This window comes from Pseudorasbora parva, chromosome 12, assembly GCF_024679245.1.
Source record: "Pseudorasbora parva isolate DD20220531a chromosome 12, ASM2467924v1, whole genome shotgun sequence".
NCBI lineage: Eukaryota > Metazoa > Chordata > Actinopteri > Cypriniformes > Gobionidae > Pseudorasbora > Pseudorasbora parva.
The window spans coordinates 33,281,756-33,301,645 of record NC_090183.1 but is presented as its reverse complement, the minus strand read 5'-3'; positions in this window follow the sequence as shown (position 1 = coordinate 33,301,645).

Genomic DNA, 19,890 nt, shown 5'->3' with positions numbered 1-19,890 from the left:
GAGTCGAAGTACACTTGGAAGTGCTATTCCGCTATACATTATAGTTTCCTTTTTAATTCACTTAGAAAAGTGCCACATTTTATTTTGTGTCACCATACTTGATTGTTCAACTATTCATATAACTATATTTAAATAGGGCAAACGTGGAGGTGTTTGGTTGCTTCTAACTTGATCTCTGTTTGGTACCTAATGAATGAACTGGGCCTAGTGGACTAAACTAAATGCTATCAAAAGGTCACAGCGCGTCAGAGAGATTAAGTACATGCATTGAGATGAGAGAGGTATGTATCAACTAGTTAGGGGAATAACATTTAATATAAAAAAGCGGTGGAGTATCCCTTTAAGGTGTCATTGTTACAGTGTAATTATATATTTAACTACTGAGTAATATTGATTAACTACATGTACTTACTATAGAGTTATCATAGGATTAGGGTTTGGTTGATGGTTAGTTGTATGCAAGAAAATGTAGCATATGTAACAAGGACAATGTAAAATAAGGTGTTACCGCATAAGGTGTTACTCAGCCAGAGCCTTTAAACTGAGTCAGTAAAGTTGCAGTTTCCTCCTAATCTCCTCAATATCACTTTAAATGTAGCATTCTGTGCAGAATTCAAACACGTTCGATCAGAGGTGGACAGTAACTAAGTACATTTACTTGAGTACTGTACTTAAGTACACTTTTTCAGTATCTGTACTTTACTTGAGTATTGTTTTTCTGGAAACTTATGACTTTTACTTCACCACATTTGAAAGACAAATATCGTACATTTTACTCCACTACATTTCTATCAAGGTCGAAACTAATTTCTGTAGCAGCTCTGAAAGTCGGTGGATGATTTTCTGCTTCTTTAAAAGGTTTTGTTGTTGTGGTTGCAGACAGTCTATCAGGAATCACTCTTATAGGGTAATATATATTTTCCCCACTTCTTTTGAACACTGATCAGTTCATTGCAAAATGGAAAAAGATGGTTCTTAGGCACAAGTGTGAGCACCCATAGCCATATTTTGAATGTATGTTTCAGTGAAAAAAAAAAATTCAATATTAGTTTAGTTGGCATACACTTGGTGCATGTCTTATAAAATATTAAAAATATAAATATCTGGGAGAAAGAGAAGAGTAAAGTTGGGAGAATATCACAAGTTTATCAGTGTATTGGATCCGTGCATTCGGCCTTAAAGTGACAGCAGCTTTGTAAAGAGCTTTGTATCTTTATATACAAGTATTTAAAATAGTTTAAGTTAGTCGTATGCTAGTATGTCGGATGGAGCATCACTGACTGGCTTAAACTATGATGACAGTGTGCATTTATACAACAATAATAAAATAATGCATTGGCAAAAAAAAAAAAAAAAAAACGGAATTTACTTTTGATACTTAAGTACTTTTGAAAACAAATGTACTGTACTTTTACTTGAGTAAAAATCTGTGTTTACAACTTTAGGATGTGTTTATAATGTAGGGGGCGGGGCGCTGTAGATGCTTGAGCATTTGATTAGACAGAAAATCTGATAAAAAGCTAAAGGGCAGAGTAATGTCATCAAAATCATTGATCCACATTGGCGGAAGTGAAAGACTGTAAGTTTCAAAAATACGAATTTTGTCATTGTATTGGAGCACACTAGCTTATAGATAACAATAAGGCAACAATATTCATACTAAATGCCAAAAAACTTGATTTCATGGGGACTTTAATGTCTATACAAGCATACAGATGCCTTAAAGATCTTGCTATGTGGGCAGCTGTCTTCCAAGGGGAAAAAAAATGGTCTATTTTATTTTCACCACTCTGACCCCTGTCCAAACCTATGTAAATATTTGGTTAAAGGGAAGGAAATCTATTCTGACATGCCGGCAAGAATCAAGCGTGTGAATGCTCAAATTGTGTGTGCTCTGAATAAGCGTTCACATTCAATAATACGTAACTCCTTGTATGTGTGCCTGTCAGTATGTGTGTTGGTCTTTATTTTGGCCAGTGTGTATCTTCGCAAGTAGGCGTGTGTGTGGGTGTGCAGTGTTTGCCATAAGGAGAAGTACCTGGGAGAATAGCTTCTCAAACTCCCTTTGTATGAGTGCGCTCCTTGTCTGTGTGAAAAAGAGAGGGAGGAAGATAGAACGTAGCTCTGGGATAAGAGTATCTCTCTTGACCTCTGCCTCGTAATTCTGTTTTGGAGGAGTATTTAGACATTCACAAAGAGACACCAGGGAAACGTTCACCAACACGCACATTTTATGGCTGCTTCTCAAACGGATGCCTAAAAACATACTCAAACTGCATAAATATGAATTACATAAATCAAACAAAATGGCTTTGTAAAACGTAGTAGTAACTGTGTTGCTCGTGTTTTGAGGAGGATGGTGAGGCAGCGTAACACAACACATAGCTTGATAGGAAGGGTGAAAATATATGAGTTGTGAGATTGTGGATGAGAAGACATGGAAGAATACGAAAGGCAGATGGATTGATTTCTTCCCCTGTCAAGTTTACACATCATACTATAACAGTGAATCCTTGAATATAGTTCTCTTCTAAAACCTGGTGAGCTGCTTCACTGATGGCTGTCTACAAAAGCACCTTAACCATTATAGAACCTCATAACTGTCCAACACTCTACTTATTTTTCAGTAGTTTGACATTAGCCTGTTGCTAAGCTAATGCATACAATTTTTGTTTCACTTATACTGAATGAAATGCGTGTAATTATATACACTTAATTATTTATAACAGTTTTCCTCAACGTACACCTCAATGAATTTGTAGGCCTATAGAAATGTCTCTAAGGATGCTTTCACACCTGCCTCATGTAGTTCGGTTGAATCATATTACAGTTCGTTTCTCTCTTTGGTGCGGTTTGTTTGGTCAGGTTTGGTCAGCAGCAATCGCACTCGGTGTGCACCAAAAGTGGATCAAACAAGTGTACCGAGACCTCCTTGAAGAGGTGGTACGCTTTCAAACGAACTCTGGAGCGGTTTGTTTGTGGTGAGAACGGGATCCGACCTTGAACAGAAAAGTACTGATAATTTTTGGACTAAACAAGCTGCTGTAGTCAGCTGCACTGACATTATGTGCATGACATTACCTGATAGATCGTTGGTAATATTTTCGGAAGATGAGCATTTCAGAGTTAAGAATAATTAATGCATGCCTCCTCTTGAAATGACGAGTGATGCGCGCTAGCCATTTGCAGTGCATTAGAACGTTGTTTTGAAGTCGTATCCACTCTTCATGATAGAAATGCATTGTTTGCATACTGTGGTAAATACACACAATGTAGTATATTATGGCCAGGGACAAAACCAGCCCATGCAGTCGTCTCTCCATAGTGTTGTGTAGTTTGCTGGCTTTTCCTCTTCTGTTGGAATTTTTTCCACACGTAAATACTGACCAATCGAAAAGTCATGCAAGTCACACAATGAGTGAAGTAGATGTTGTCATGTGCCTGCATTTTGGTTTGTTTCAACTCGTTCGGACCAAAGCAATCAGTGTGGTGTGAAAAGGAACCAAAAAAGCTGAACAAGTCAACAATTGTTCGTCCTTGGTTCGGACCAAATGAACCGAACTAGACTTGTGATAGCACCCTAAGACAAGAACCAAACCATCCTTGAGGTGAATAACAACAATGCCGTCTTTAATTTGGAGCAACACACATTTTGAAATTAGACAGACAAAACAAAACTTAACATCTTTAATGAGTGAATGAACCACCGTATATGCAATTACTACATTTAATTTATCTCATTAATGACTGAAAGTTGCTTATTCTAAATATAGAACCAAAACATTTTAAGTTTATTGCAAATTTATCAGATTATAGAAATGTATAAACAGTTGTTAAATGAAGACTCAAAAATAGCATTTTTTTGCCGCATTTCTCTGATTGGATGGATATTTCACTGGAGGATCATGGGTATTGTTAGCCTGACAAGCCAGACCCACATCAAGATGTTTGGTCTGGAAACTCACCATAGACAGGGCTCAATCCGAGGGGCGGGATAAACGGTTGTCTTTCAAACTCCCTCTGCACGCGATACGATAGCGCTACACCAACCAGAGCAACAAAGGTGAAACAGAGCTTGTTGATGGATTAAACATTCACCGTATCCTGTCGGCTAAACTCAGAACACATCTTCCCTTTTTAAGAATGACTTCAGTGCCGTTCTTTGTTCTTTTCTCAGAGAAAAGCTTAACTCCAAGTCTTCCAGAGTCGCGGTCAAAGCTGATTCGAAAGACCGCCGTTCGCCAGTTTCTGTGTTTACTAGAAGCACGCAAACGCAACTCGGCCGTCGTCATTATGGCCCCGCCCACCGACTTTATACACGATGTGATTGGCCCGGCAAGAGTTAGGGGAATACAGCTCCGAAGGGTATTGAGAGTTGCTAGACGACACTTGCGGGCAGATTAAATTTGCTGCCGCTAGGGTGTGTCTAGATTTCTTCACAACGTACTGTGGGTTAAAATGGTTTTCATAAAATCTACTTTAAATATTGATAGTTTCAACATGCATTTATTATTAATGAACAATCTTGGAGCTCCAGATGTTTTTTAAAGGTTAAGTTATTGTTAAAAATCACTACGCCTATGGAAAAATTGAAAGGGTTGGTTGATTATGATTTCACTTTTTAAACTTTAGTTAGTTTGCAATGCAGCTGCTTGAGCATAAACAACATCTGCAAAGTTATGACGAAGTTAAAGATGTTTTCTTTTTAAGAAATAGCTTTTTAGGGACTACAACAAGCTTATCATGGGTATAGTAATATCCCTAACCCTAAAATTTAAATAAACCCTGCCCCCGGGAGCACACAACAAAGACCATGTTGTAAAGAGGAAGCGTGAGTAGTGTTGTTGCCATGCCGTCAAAACGCTAAACCATATTACCCAAATATTGCTCTCTGTGCTGCAGAGGACAGCAGTTCCCACTTTAAAACAGAAGCTGTTTTTTTGGGCAACAACCTGTAAGCATGTTTTATTCTTTGTTGATGTAAACAGTTTCTATTATTATTTTTATGCTGTAACAAGGATGTTGGCAAACAAAGGCAAACGCTGTTTGGCTCCGCTAGCCTAATTGCGAATTTAAATGTATCTGACAAACACTTTTTACAAACTTTGTTTTAATCCCACTTGCAAACTTTGAATGTTGGTGTTTGTTGGCGTTTAAGTGATCAGTGTAAATGCAGGCAAGATAAACATGGTTCTGTTTTTGATATGGCTACTGTAATGAATCTATGATTAGTCTTCATAATGATCTCATCCTTCCGGCGACAGATATTTGGCTACACTCGTTGTATAAAGACAAAACTATACAGTTAGTAGCGATCACCAGAGGCGGACTGGGTACACAACTTTATTTCTTGAGTAAAAGTACAAATTTTACTCAAGTACAAGTCCTACAGTCAGATGTCTACTTATGTAAAAGTACTGACATTCTTGTTTTTAAAAGTACTTGAGTATCAAGAGTACAAGAGTACATTTTCTAAACATTACATTACTACTGCCACAGTGCTTGATTTATGTGCAGAAAAATATGTAGAAAAATATTAACGTTAATACCTTGGAGAAAGTAAAAGGAATTGAAAGTAAAATCAAGTCATTTTGCATGTTGCTTTATTTAACGTTTCTCACTTGCCCACAAGGCAATAGCACAATGGCAATGCTCTGACAAATCTCTGCTAGAGTTTTAATGGATGTTTTGCAGCCACATTTGAACCTAGCTGTGTTAAACACACCGCATACTCAAGAACATCACAGGTTTGGAACATTCCCAGGATGGATCTTCTGCGTCTTCATCCATGGTTTTGTCCATGGTTTCATCTCTAATCTAAATCCGACAATTGAGTTGACTTTGGCGGAAAGCTGAAGCTGATCGCTGATAGGCCGTCCCAATCAGTGGTACCTGCACAATCCAATCACGTTTGAGATGTGAACAACAAATTGAGGGTTTCCAAGATTTTTGTTTTCCTTTTTGTTTGTTTTTTGAAGTAGTTACGTGTACTTACGGTTATGGATAGAAATGTAGTGGAGTAAAGAGTATAATATTTGCCTCTCAAATGTACTTGAGTAAAGTCATAGGTACTCCCCAAAAATAATACTTGAGTAAAGTACAGATCCCTCAAAATTTTACTTAACTACTGTACTCAAGTAAATCTACTCCGTTACTGTCCGGATCTGGTGATCACTATATCAATCAACTTTATTTATATAGCGCTTTTACAATCACGATTGTGTCAAAGCAGCTTCACAGTGTCAAACAGGATAATATTGCGACAAAATTAGATTTGGCTGTACAGTCGTACTGGAGAAAACAGTGATGTTATCAGCTTATTTTAATTTATCATATAGCGACAATGTTGGCAGATCAGTATTTAAGTTTATAGAATTAAATAAGACCTAATTCATATATTTTATTTGTATAATAAGTTGAATAACTTTAATCATATTTTTAGTGTCCCCAACTGAGCAAGCCAAGCCAAAGGCGACAGTGGCAAGGAACCAAAACTCCATCAGGGCGTGATGGAGAAAAATAAACCTTGGGAGAAACCAGACTCAGCCGGGTGCCAGTTCTCCTCTGGCCTATTAACACACCGTGTAAGATTATTATTCTGGCAACCTTACAGGTCGGAAATCATATTAGATCGGGTTATTCAAAATTTTCAGGGTATCACGGAAGAGACAGATTTATTTAGGCTGGGGCGTCAATTACACAAGAGTATGAATACATGAAAGATCGGAATTATTGCGCCGAAGACGGGTTTTGAGCATGTCGTGCCAGTGAGGCAAATTCGGAGGAGACACCATTTGACACGGCTCAGCAGACACTCCAGGATGCGTTGGTCATGTCCAGGCAGGTCCACCATCCGATCCGGACAGGGCCCAGATCCGGGATAAACCTCGGGATAAACAGAGAGACTAACATTAGCGTAGATGTCACTCTTTTTATGATGTAACGAGTACATCAGGTGTTATGGGAAGTGTTCCCGGTTCCGGCTGACCTAGTTAATGCAGCCTTACAATCAGTCAATTTAATTGAATAATGAAAGTTAAAAATGTTCTATGTGTATGCCATAGTAAAGAGATGTGTTTTTAGTCTAGATTTAAACTGACAGAGTGTGTCTGCTTCCCGAACAATGCTAGGAAGACTATTCCACAATTTAGGAGCTAAATAGGAAAATGATCGACCGCCTGCAGTTGATTTAGATATTCTAGGTATGATCAACTGGCCAGAGTTTTGAGACCGCAATCGACGTGATGGGGTATAATGCGTTAAGAGCTCGCTTAAGTACCGGGGAGCTAAACTATTTAGTGCTTTGTAAGTAATAAGCAAGATTTTAAAATGTATGCGATGTTTAATAGGGAGCCAGTGCAGTGTTGACAGAACTGGACTAATATGATCATACTTCCTGGTTCTAGTAAGAACTCTAGCTGCTGCATTTTGGACTAGCTGGAGTTTGTTTATTAAGCGAGCAGGGCAACCACCCAGTAGAGCATTACAATAATCTAGCCTTGAGCTCATGAACGCATGTACTAACTGTTCAGCATTTTGCATTGAAAGCATGTGCCGTAATTTAGATATATTTTTAAGATGATAGAATGCGGTTTTACAGATGCTAGAAACGTGGCTTTCAAATGAGAGATTGGTATCAAAGAGCACACCCAGGTTCCTCACTGACGACGAGGGCTTGACAGAGCACTCATCAAGTGTTAGACAGTATTCTCGGTTACTACTTGTGGAGCTTTTCTGTCCAATAATTAAAAATTCAGTTTTATCTGAATTAAGTTGCAGAAAATTACTATTCATCCAATTTTTTATATCAGCTATGCATTCTGTTAATCTTGTGAATTGGTAGGTTTCATCAGGGCGTGAGGAAATATAGAGCTGAGTATCGTCAGCATAACAATGAAAACTAACGCCATGCTTCTTAATGATATCTCCCAGTGGTAGCAAATACAGGGTGAAAAGCAACGGTCCTAACACCGAGCCTTGCGGTACCCCATACTGAACTTGTGATCGGTGTGACATCTCCTCATTTACTGCTACAAACTGATAACGGTCAGATAAGTACGATTTAAACCATGCCAAAGCAGTTCCACTAACGCCAACATAATTTTCGATTCTATTCAGAAGAATATTGTGATCGATAGTATCAAATGCAGCGCTAAGATCGAGTAACACTAATAGAGAGATACAACCACGATCAGATGATAAGAGTAAATCATTTGTAACTCTAATTAGAGCAGTCTCAGTGCTATGATACGGTCTAAATCCTGACTGGAAATCCTCACATATACCATTTCTTTCTAAAAAAGAACATAATTGTGAAGACACGGCCTTTTCTAGTATTTTTGATAGAAACGGTAGATTCGAGATTGGCCTGTAATTGACTAATTCTTTAGGATCAAGTTGCGTTTTTTTAATAAGTGGTTTAATTATAGCCAACTTAAAAGTTTTCGGTACATATCCTAATGTCAAAGATGAATTAATGATATTAAGCAGAGGATCTATGACCTCTGGAAGTATCTCTTTTAATAGCCTAGTCGGTATAGGGTCAAGTCGGTATATACTATACCCAGTCTGTAATCTAATAATCCCTTCGAGAACTCTAGTATAATTTTTTAGAACAAATATATGAAAAAAGGCTAAGGGATTCATAAATTCTGCTGTACTAAAGCTTTAATAAGGCTGACACCGTATATCAAAAGCTAAAATTTGAGGCAAATACAAATAAAAAAACATACCATTCTGAAACGTCCTATAACAGCTATTCTTGCACAGCTTCTGCTCGATCCTCTTCACTAATATTCTCTGGGTCTGATTTAGGCTCAAACTGATAAGGCAATATTGACGTCATTGTTAATCACAATATACCTGAGCTAATGCAACTAACCATAATGGTAAGGGGGTAATGTTTCCAGACAATGTGCACTAGGTGGTCAGCAAATCACAACTCACAATCTGAGCCCTTTGTGCATTTCTAAGGGAAGGGCTTCATTGAACCGGGAAGCGATCTGGCCGTTTTTACAAGAAGGGAAAGCGGCATAGAATCAAGGTAAAATATGTGAAAAATTATGTTTTTTTTTTTTGTTTTTTTTGTTTTTTTAGAAACCCGATTCACTCCAAAAAAGTGAATAAAAAGGGATTGCAATCATTTACAAATCTCATAAACTTATATTTTATTCAGCATATCAAATGTTGCATATCAATGTTGAAAGTGAGACATTTTGAAATGTCATGGTAAATATTGGCTATGTTGTATTGTATGAGAGCTACACATTCCAAAAAAGTTAGGACAGATAGCAAAAACATTTGGCGCATCATAAAGAGGAAGATGCGACAAAGAAGACCTAAGACAGTTGAGCAACTATAAAACCTATATTAGACAAGAATGGGACAATTCCTAAACTTGAGCAACTTGTGTCCTCAGTCCCCAGACATTTGCAGACTGTTAAAAAAGAAGAGGGGATGCCACACAGTGGTAAACATGGCCTTGTCCCAACTTTTTTTAAATGTGTTGATGCCATAAAATATTTGTTTCCCCTTAAAATGATACATTTTCTCAGTTAAAACATTTGGAATGCAATCCGTGTTATATTTTGAATAAAATATTGAAATTTAAAACTTCCACATCAATGCATTCTGTTTTTATTCACAATAAAAGTTATTGAAAAAATCACAAAAAAAATATTTTATTCAGTGTCCCAGCTTTTTTTTGGAATCGGGTTTGTAAAAAAGAAGCAAGCCATGTTACAGTGCACCCCATAAACACAGTCAAGCCTTTCAAAAAAGCTGATCAACCATCTCTTTAACAATATCTGTGAAGAGTACAGCTGCCAAGTATGTAGGAGTTATAAGCAATAAAAAAAAATATCTTTATTTACTAAGGTTGGGGGGGGGGGGGGGCAAGAAGAAAAGGAAACCAATTTGAATAGATCAGGACAGGAAGTTTGTTGAGAGGTCCACGGATGGCAACAAACAGAACAACACAGTAACAGTCAAAAGAACCATTGAAAGATAAACAGTGAATGAAAAATGCTTGGACTTGCTAACCAAAATGACTCACACTGGGAAGGGGGGGAAATGGAGGGTGAGCGGACGGGAAATGAGAGATGACATACTCGTCCCTCTTCTCAAGGGCCCCTACAACAGCAAGCCAGTGTATGTGCGTGTGTGTCCTGGCCCTGGGGGGGGGGGGGGGGGGGGGGCTCTCTACGTGCCAGCGGGAGCCTGTTTGCCTCTGAAAGCATGCGCGGCACTCCCTGGAGAGGCCCCGGCAGTTTGTTGTGTGATCTTATCTGGCGCGTGCCTGGGCCGCCCTTTCCCACACTCTGCACGCTGCGCTGTCAAGCATGGAGTGGGGGGAGGAGGGGAAGAGGTAAAAAGGCCCCGGCCTGTCAACATTACATGGACTTGACAGCCGTGACATAAGCCCCACACCCAAAGCTTTTCAATCATTAGTACACTTTATATAACAGAATCTCTGTTGCGAGGCTCTTCTCCACTATCTGGCCTCCCCTGCTCTCCACAGGAGAAGCTCCCCTCCAGTCAGTCTGTCCTTTCCCTCTTTACAGAAAGCAGCTTTTCACCTCCTTGCGCTTTTCAATTTAATTCCATATCTTATAGGATTAGGTCCACCCTGGTGCTGCTGCCATCATAGGGGAGTATGGAAACAATTCTGACATATTTGAGAGATCAAACGGTCTAACTGAGGAGGGTTGGGGGGTTTATGGTATTGTGGGTTACCGATGTGCCACTGCAGAATAACCAGATTGCTATATTGAATAGAACAGAGATCCAAGAGAGAGTTATAATTTTATTGTCTAAAAGAAATTGTAATTTAATTGAATTTGACTGAATTTGATAAACAGGTGCATATTTATTTTGTTTAAACTGTATCTTAAATGTTAGAATTAAGGATTGAGTAATAGTGCTCTCCATTCAACGACACTGTAATGAGCCTGGAGTGAGGGTGGAGGAAGGTGAGTGTGGGAACATGACAGTTCCGAGGGCTGCAGCAAAGTGCAGGTGAATACACAGAGAGCTGAGGAGACTCTGGGTCAAGCTCTCTCCGCCCTTCAGTCTTCTCCAGGGGCTACGGAGGCCTCCGTTGCAAGGGAGGATCGATACTCTCCTCGGTCTCCTTGCACTGTCAAACACACTTACAGAATGAGAAATAAATTAGGGATAGAAAGAATGATGAGAAAGAAAGAAAGAAAGAAAGAAAGAAAGAAAGAAAGAAAGAAAGAAAGAAAGAAAGAAAGAAAGAAAGAAAGAAAGAAAGAAAGAAAGAAAGAAAGAAAGAAAGAAAGAAAGAAAGAAAGCAGGAAATGATGGAACAAATAATCAAAGAAACAAATGAACAAACTCCAAGCTAAGAAAAAGAAGATGCCTGGATATGCTCGTCACAGATGTTTCAGTCACTTACATTGGCAACTTGAAGACAATTTAACCACATCACACATACGCACACACACACACACACACACACACACACACACACACACACACACACACACACACACACACACACACACACACACACACACACACACACACACACACACACACACACACACACACACACACATATGCGCGTGTGCACACACACATGCGCACGCACGCACGCGCGCAAACACATGCACACATTCGCGCACACACACGCACACATAAACACGCATGCACACATAAATGCACACATAAATGCACACACACACACACACACACACACACACACACACACACACACACACACACACACACACACACACACACACACACACACACACACACACACACACACACACACACACACACACACACATATGCGCGTGTGCACACACACATGCGCACGCACGCACGCGCGCAAACACATGCACACATTCGCGCACACACACGCACACATAAACACGCATGCACACATAAATGCACACATAAATGCACACACACACACACACACACACACACACACACACACACACACACACACACACACACACACACACACACACACACACACACACACACACACACACACACACACACACACACACACACACACACACACACACACACACACACACACACACACACACACAAAGAGCCATGCTCCTGCTTGTCTGCGTGGGGGGCCCTGCAGGCTGTCTGGAGCCCAGTGCAGAACAGGATGCAGAGAATGGAGCTTGATTTGCTCATGGCTGATCTCTGCTCTGATCCGACTTGCTGCTGAAGAACACTTTTCTCCTTCTGTGCATCATTTCTTCTGCTCTCTCTGTCTATCTGTCTTGCTTTTAATTTCATTGTAGTCTCCACTTCTTTCCAGACATGAGCCAACCTGAACTCATCTGATCCCTCCAGGAACCCGCGAATGCATTGCACTCATGCGCGCGCACACGCACGCACGCACGCACGCACACACACACATTGTAAATACACAGACAGAGAACACAGATTCCTGACCACATTGTATTTGGAAAGAGCTGACATGTGACTGTGCTGAGAAACACTCTGTAAAAGACTTTTAAGCAAATCGCATGAACATCTGATCGGGATCAGATGCCAAACATCACTCCTCAATTATCTAAAAGCTAATGTCAAAGTTACAGTGAAGAGTATGAAAAAAGTACATGTTTATCAAATATGTTTGTCAGTCTCTTATGATCACCAAGACTGCATTGATAATAAATAAATAAATAAATAAATAAATAAATAAAAGAACAATGTGTTAGCATATAAGAACAATATATTAATATATTGTTCTTATATTTATAATAATATATAAATATATATTAATACACAGTACACACACATTAATCGCAATTAATCGCAATCAAAATAAAAGTTTGTGTTTACATTTTATATATAAACTTTTATTTTGAATGCGATTAATCTATTTGACAGCACTCATTTAAATAAGTAATTTATTCCTGTGATGGCAAAGATACAGTTTTTACCAGCATTACTCATTACTATGTTCGTATTAACAATGTTGAAAACGATACTTATCTTTTGGTAAATATAAAGTGTTTTATTATTATTATTATTATTATTATTATTATTATTATTATTATTATTATTATTATTATTATTATTATTATTATTATTTGAAATACATCTGTAACATTCAAAAATGCCTTTAGCATCACTTTTGATAAATGCGATTTGTCATTGCTGAATATATAATAAATAAAATGCTATCAAGTGTTATCAAAGGTTATGGCTTTGATTCCCAAGAAACAAACCTAAAGGGATATAATCTATAAATCTGAATGAAAGCATCTCCCAAACATAAAAGTTAAAATCATTGATCTTGATGGTTTCATTTTATGCTCTATCCTTTCACTCAAATCAGAAAGGAGAATCATGCCCTTTCTGTCACATCTTCTTACATCACGGCTGCCAATGGCTGTCCATAATCCCCTCGCTGGAACATTCATTAGAAACCATGCGGAGCTTTGTGCCCTGGGGGCCAACCATGACTTTCCCAGGACAATTAAAGTTACTTAGGAGAAGAGAAAAAAAAACAGGGTTTTCTGAGGAGTAACATGAAGGAAGGATAGAAAGAGAGAGCAATGGATGAAGGGAAGATGAAGAGATCCTTCACAATCTAGCCAGAGACAGTCAGACTGGATCGGACCAGGATTACCAATTTTCGTAAAGGGTATAATTGTCCAATCTGTGGGAAAAATCAACCCCAGTTGTGCATTTACATCTCTGCATAATTTATGCAAAGCTCTTGCGCTTCCCTCTTTTTAATAAGCGACTGAGTGATTAAATGTCCAGTTGGCTCCTTGCTTCCTGCAAAGCATGAAATAGACTCGCGAGGCTCAACATTATGTGGAACACAACTTCTTGTTTCCCCACAAAAAAAAAATAAAAATCACCAAATCTAAGGAAGAGGGCAATCTGGCCGAAAGCAACCTGTAGGGAACGGGGGTGCATTCTATGTATGGCTGGTAGGGGGATTTGTGATGGTCTTTGAGATAGGGAACACTTCCTTATCTACAGAAGAACCCAATTTGACAGATGTTGTTATCCAGACTGATCTGTCAGAATGTGCTTTAATCTAGCTGCTTCAGGACGTGGGATGAGAAAGCAGAGGTAATAACTAGCAGCATACTGAACCTCTGACCTCATGCTGACCTTACAAATCTTAGCTGCTTTTTAATATTTTTCCATTTGCAGAAATGCCAAATGATAGACAGCTAAGAGCTCTGTGCTCTGTATGTGAATGTACTGCATCGCATGCAGCCTACAAAGGCTGTTTTGTGCATAATATTCACGTAAATTGGTTTCAATCTGCCTGCAAAGTTGCTTTTGAGAGCAGCTAATCACTGAAGACATGAATATGACTACTTCGCTAAATATAGTATGCAAAAAGCAGCATGTCAAATGAGTAGAATGTCAGAATACACACACACAATACACACTCACGTCTGGTTTACTATGTTTCTGGGGACACCATAGACATACTGTTTTTTTTTTTAATACAAACTGTATATTCTGCCCTAAACTAACCCTACCCATAAACCTGCCTATCACACAAAACTTTCTGCATTTTTAAAATTTCTGTATGATTTATAAGTTTCTGAATTTTCAAACATTCTGTATGATTTATAAGCTTGTTTCTCTCTTAGGGACATTGAGTCAGTGTGCATTCAGGTTGAAGTCCCCACCTAGATAGAAAAACATGAACACACACAGACATGTCACACACACAAACTTTTTTAATGGTTTGGTAAAACTTTATTTTATAGTGTGCCTGTTACACATCTTACATTTACTTTCTATAGTAATACAGCAACAGTAAATTATTCATAATTACAAGGCCAAACTTTTTATATTTTTAACAATTACAAGTAATTAATATTACTCAGTACTTACAGAATTATGCTGTAACAAGGGCACCTTAAAAAAAAAGTGTAACCGCAAATGTCAAATGTGTGTGATACACACTTTGACACCAACAAAAAGAGAGAGAGAAAAAAAAAACATAAACCGGAAAAGCCAAAAAATTTGCCTGAGGCAAAATCAGTACAACAAATGATTATATTTATACAAAGAAGAAGGGAAAGACTGTGGGAATGTGATTCATGGAACGCCGCAGTAGTGTTCTTGTTTAAAAAAAATAAAAAAACACAACAAAAAGGTTTAGAGAGTGAGAGGTATCTCACCTTGAGGCATGAATTCCATTCGTGGCAAAAGTTATGCGATGTAAACTAACCAACAGGCCCATGATGGAATATCTAATGGCTTGTGCATTTACTTTTTATAAAACTTCCATTAGACCTAAATTGTATTCTTCCAGTCAGAATGAATACAGCACATTATCTTCTGATAATCTAGCAAGTCAGATTGTTTTAGGCTTAGACCCTCTTACAGGTGAAACTACAATTGAAACCAATTATAAGCTCCCAGGCATCAGTCTAGTACCAGCAATGGGACTGTAAGTTCTGAGGGTGAAAGTTGATGCTTCAGCAGGGCTAAGCTAGCCACTTTGTCCAGGGGGAGACAATGGACCCTGAATGGGTGGAGTGAGACTAAGAGGCCAGATTCAGTGTTAATACGGCCAGAGGGAAAAGGGAATGTGATTTGGGAGGTGCAAGGTGAAACCTGGGGAGAATGTGCCAGTGATGAGGTCATGTGTGTGTGTGAGTGTTTCTGTGCGAGACGCAATGAATAGCCTGGGCTACAATGAGCAACAGGCCAGGAACTCAAAGGCGGCATATGATGTCATGGGAACTTGTGAGTGGCTACTGGATAGAGCGAGAGAGAGCAGTGAGATGTTTTGAAAGACTTTGAGTCAATGGCAGTGTATCAACATGAACCGAAGTTGAATCATTTGCAGCACCTGGTTTAGAAGAAAAAAAAGTACAGCATAAAAACAGAAGCAGTGATCTTGTTTGACCAATTTATGACTTTTGGATAAGGAAGGACAATGAACAAATTGAAACTGACTCAAGAACTTATTCACAAAAACTGAGATGAACTTTCAGACATTTCTAAATGATACAAGCAATCCTCTCATACTCATTTCAAAAACGCAGTCTTCAACTTTGAAGTACATCTAATAAAATTGCTTTAGATCCTTAAAAAGAAATGGAAAAACGGAAAAGAAATGAAAATATGTAAACCTGCGGTGACAAGAGTGGGGCGGAGAAGGAGACGCTGAGTCGATTCCAGTTCCTCAGATCTTTCAGACAGTGGCACTTGACCTTCTCCAGTACTAAAGAATATGACAGCCGTGAAGCTGGGGGAAAAAAGCAGAGAGAGACAAAAGCCACACAAAGTGCAGCCTGGCACCAAATAGTTAGTTTGCAATCAACGTCAGTCATCCCTCCTGTAGAGACAGTTTGATTTCTACTTTTCAAATGAGGCGTTTATTTCAAGGCCTGATAATAGGGCGGCGAAATTGAAATTGGCAGCTCGACAATCTACAGATAATAGTGCACTGCACAGGAGATCATGTGAATGGTGCTTTTTTACCCCCCTTTTTGTCCGAGACTTGATGGAGAAAGAGAGAGAGAGAGAGAGAGAGAGAGAGAGGGGCAGCATTTTGTGTGAGAGAATGTGTGTGTTTTTGTGTGAGAAGGAGAACGAGAGATGTTTCACAGTAAAGTTACAAAAAAAAAAAAATCTAACAACAACACAAAAAAAATGAGTCCAAGAAAAGGTAAAAACTAGACATAAGGCATAGAAATGTTAGAAATGGGGTAGAAATGCACTGGGTGGGCATGCTTGAAGGGGGTTAGAGCTCTTTAATGTTCCTGGCAGAGACCCAGCAGAGGTCTCAAGGTTATCCTGGCTTTGCAAACTCCCACGGGAAAGGTGGTGGAATGAAGGGAGGTGGCTGGGATGGAGGTGGAGGGAGAGCGGGGACTATACAATCTTCTAGGAGCAAAGCTCATGAACCAGGGGTTGTTATCTAGGGACCTGGCCTTGCTTGAGGTGGAGGTGCAACTGTGACCCTTAAACATTTTCAACATCTGCTTCAAAACAAGGAGGTCAAGTAAGAGTCTGATATGCGAATAACTCATTTATGCAGATTCAATCAATGCAGGACACACAAATCATATTCAATCTTTTTGTATTGAAAGTAAAAAAAAAAAAAAAAAATGACACCGATGCAACATTGTGTATGCACAGACAATAAATAATCAGTTATTAGTTGAGCAATGTGTGCATTTTGGGATTTAAAAAAAAAAGCGTATGCACAGTTAGAAAACAAATTGTGTGCACATCCAAATCCCAGAATCCCAGAATGAAAAAAGCAAAAAGATTAGATGTCTGCAATCTAAACTTAAGCTCCAGAAAGCTTATTAATAAACAGAGCAACATTTCAACCAATCAGGTTTCCATCAGACACAATCCTCATGTAGAATGATAACTTTTTATCATACCGGCGATGAGACTGATGACAATATCGCGCGTAGTAAATCAAATATAGATTAGCAATCTATAAAGATATATACAATTTTGTGTAGTCATTAAAGAGTAGCAAATGCACAACACATGTATAAGCCAAAGCTCATTTGCTTACTAAATGACTGCCTTATGAAGCTTTCTGTACCTTCTCAATATCAGCGTATTTGTAAAGCAGTAACGGTATGTCCGGACTTTACAGTTAAAACAGGAAATAAAAAAAATGGACGGATACATTGCATGTTTTAAAGTAAAGTAAACCAATTATTAAGAAAATGCTGCTTTCATATGTAAATTAAGAGGTAAGGCAAAAGGTAGGTTCAACAATTCATGCTGTTTATTTACACTCTCCCAGTGCCTGTTAAAGATAATTATGCAAGACTAAAGAGGGCCTATGCCTTCAACCGTTTATCTACTGTAAACAACAGGACTCCCTGAAGAGGAAACAGGCCGGTTTATTCACCTTTAATTCAAATGCAGCAAGATCAAGATCCTTTTTGTAAACGAAAACCCATTGCTTGGCCATTGTGTGCAGAACAGTTCTTTATCTCTAAGGTTCAGATATAATCAGCTATGTTAAACTTGAAGAATGTCTTCAATGTTTGTGGTCTGAGAAAGTCTCAGTTGAAAGGCTAAATTGAATTCCACGACACATGCACTGAATGTTACATGGTGCGTTAATGCGCGATGAAGTGCGGCTCGGTAGTGTGTTGCCTCTATTGGAAGGCTTGTCATTAGAAATAACGCCTCAGGCTTGTTAATTCACTCACCACCCAAACCAGTCGAGCCTGGCAGCCAGATACTCATGCTCACGTAGTGACCCATGACCCAGTCTCTACTGCCTCCTCCACATAAGCACACAGCCCCTGGTACGCCGCTCCATGGGAGAGAGAACTTGGCTAAGCTTTACTAAAGATCCCCCCTAAGGCACACGCTTCTCCCCTGCCACAGAAGAAACAGGAGCAGCAGCAGGAGCCGAAGCGAGCCCGGAAAGGCTTGAATCACCACTGCGCTAGGCATCTGTTTGAAAAACTCCCCAGCCCCTGCTAAATACAAAACACAGAACGCTAATGTCTGCGAGGCTGGTGCTGACCCCGGGTGATCTGTGTGTGTGCGTGCGTGCGTGAAGGTGTGTTTTGGTCTTGGGGAATTTACATGTAGGTGTGTGCATGTGTGCGAGAGGAGAGCCCTGTGAATCGGCGCTTTTATCACGCCCCTGCCTCTGATCCCCTTAGGCCCCGGAGGCTGTGCTGTTCAGCGCCTTGCTGCTGTGTGTGAGTATGTGGCGCCTATGTTCCACCACTCGCTCTGGCTGCTGCGTCTGCTCCGTGGGAAGACTGCTGGAGGGTCTCCAAAGCAACACTCACTCCCCTCTCTCATCTCTCCCACCTCTTATTTCGCTTCCTTTCTCTCTGTCTCTCTGTACTTGGAGGGTCTTGGTGCTGGAAGAAACTTCAGCACCCTCTCACATTTTTACTTCAGCAAGTGGTTGTCTACTTATATCTTGGTTACAGGCTATATTAATCATTCTCGATAAACAGAATACACATACACAAGTGAATATAGAAATGCACTGTAAAAAGTTTTTAATTAATTGATGATAATAATACTGCACTTAAAATGTAGCTTTAAATCTGTCATTACTGTGAAAAGGGGATTGTTAGTTCACACAAAAATGTAATTCCAAACCTGTACGCCTTTATTTCAATTAAGACATTCTGCTGCTGTATAGTATATAGTCAATATAGTAGGGGTGTCCCGATTCGATACGATATTATCGCGATACATTAAGTCAATAGCCTGACAAGCCAGACCCACATCAAGATGTTTGGTCTGGAAACTCACCATAGACAGGGCTCAATCTGAGGGGCGGGATAAACGGTTGTCTTTCAAACTCCCTCTGCACGTGATAGGATAGCGCTACCACCAACCAGAGCAACGAAGGTGAAACAGAGCTTGTTGATAGATTAAACATTTGCCGTATCCGGTCAGCAAAACCCTGAACACATCTTCCCTTTTTAAGAACGACTTCAGTGCCGTTCTTTGTTCTTTTCTCAGAGAAAAGCTTAACTCCAAGTCTTCCAGAGTCGCGGTCAGAGCTGATTCGAAAGACCGCCGTTCGGCAGTTTCTGTATTTATTAGAAGCACGCAAACGCAACTCGGCCGTCGTCATTACGGCCCCGCCCACCGACTCTATACACGATGTGATTGGTCCGGCAAGAGTTAGGGGAATACAGCTCAGAAGGGTATTGACAGTTCCTAGACAACACTTGAGGGCAGATTAAATTTGCTGCCGCTAGGGTGCGTCTAGATTTCTAGGCTATCAAGTCAATTTATTCTTCACATAATAATTTTAATTTTGGGTGAAGTATTCACAATACATATTTACAATATCCACAATATATAGTGTTGCATTTTTGTATATACTGTGACTTGATATATTCTTACACCTCTACAATACAGCATACATGAATTGCCTGT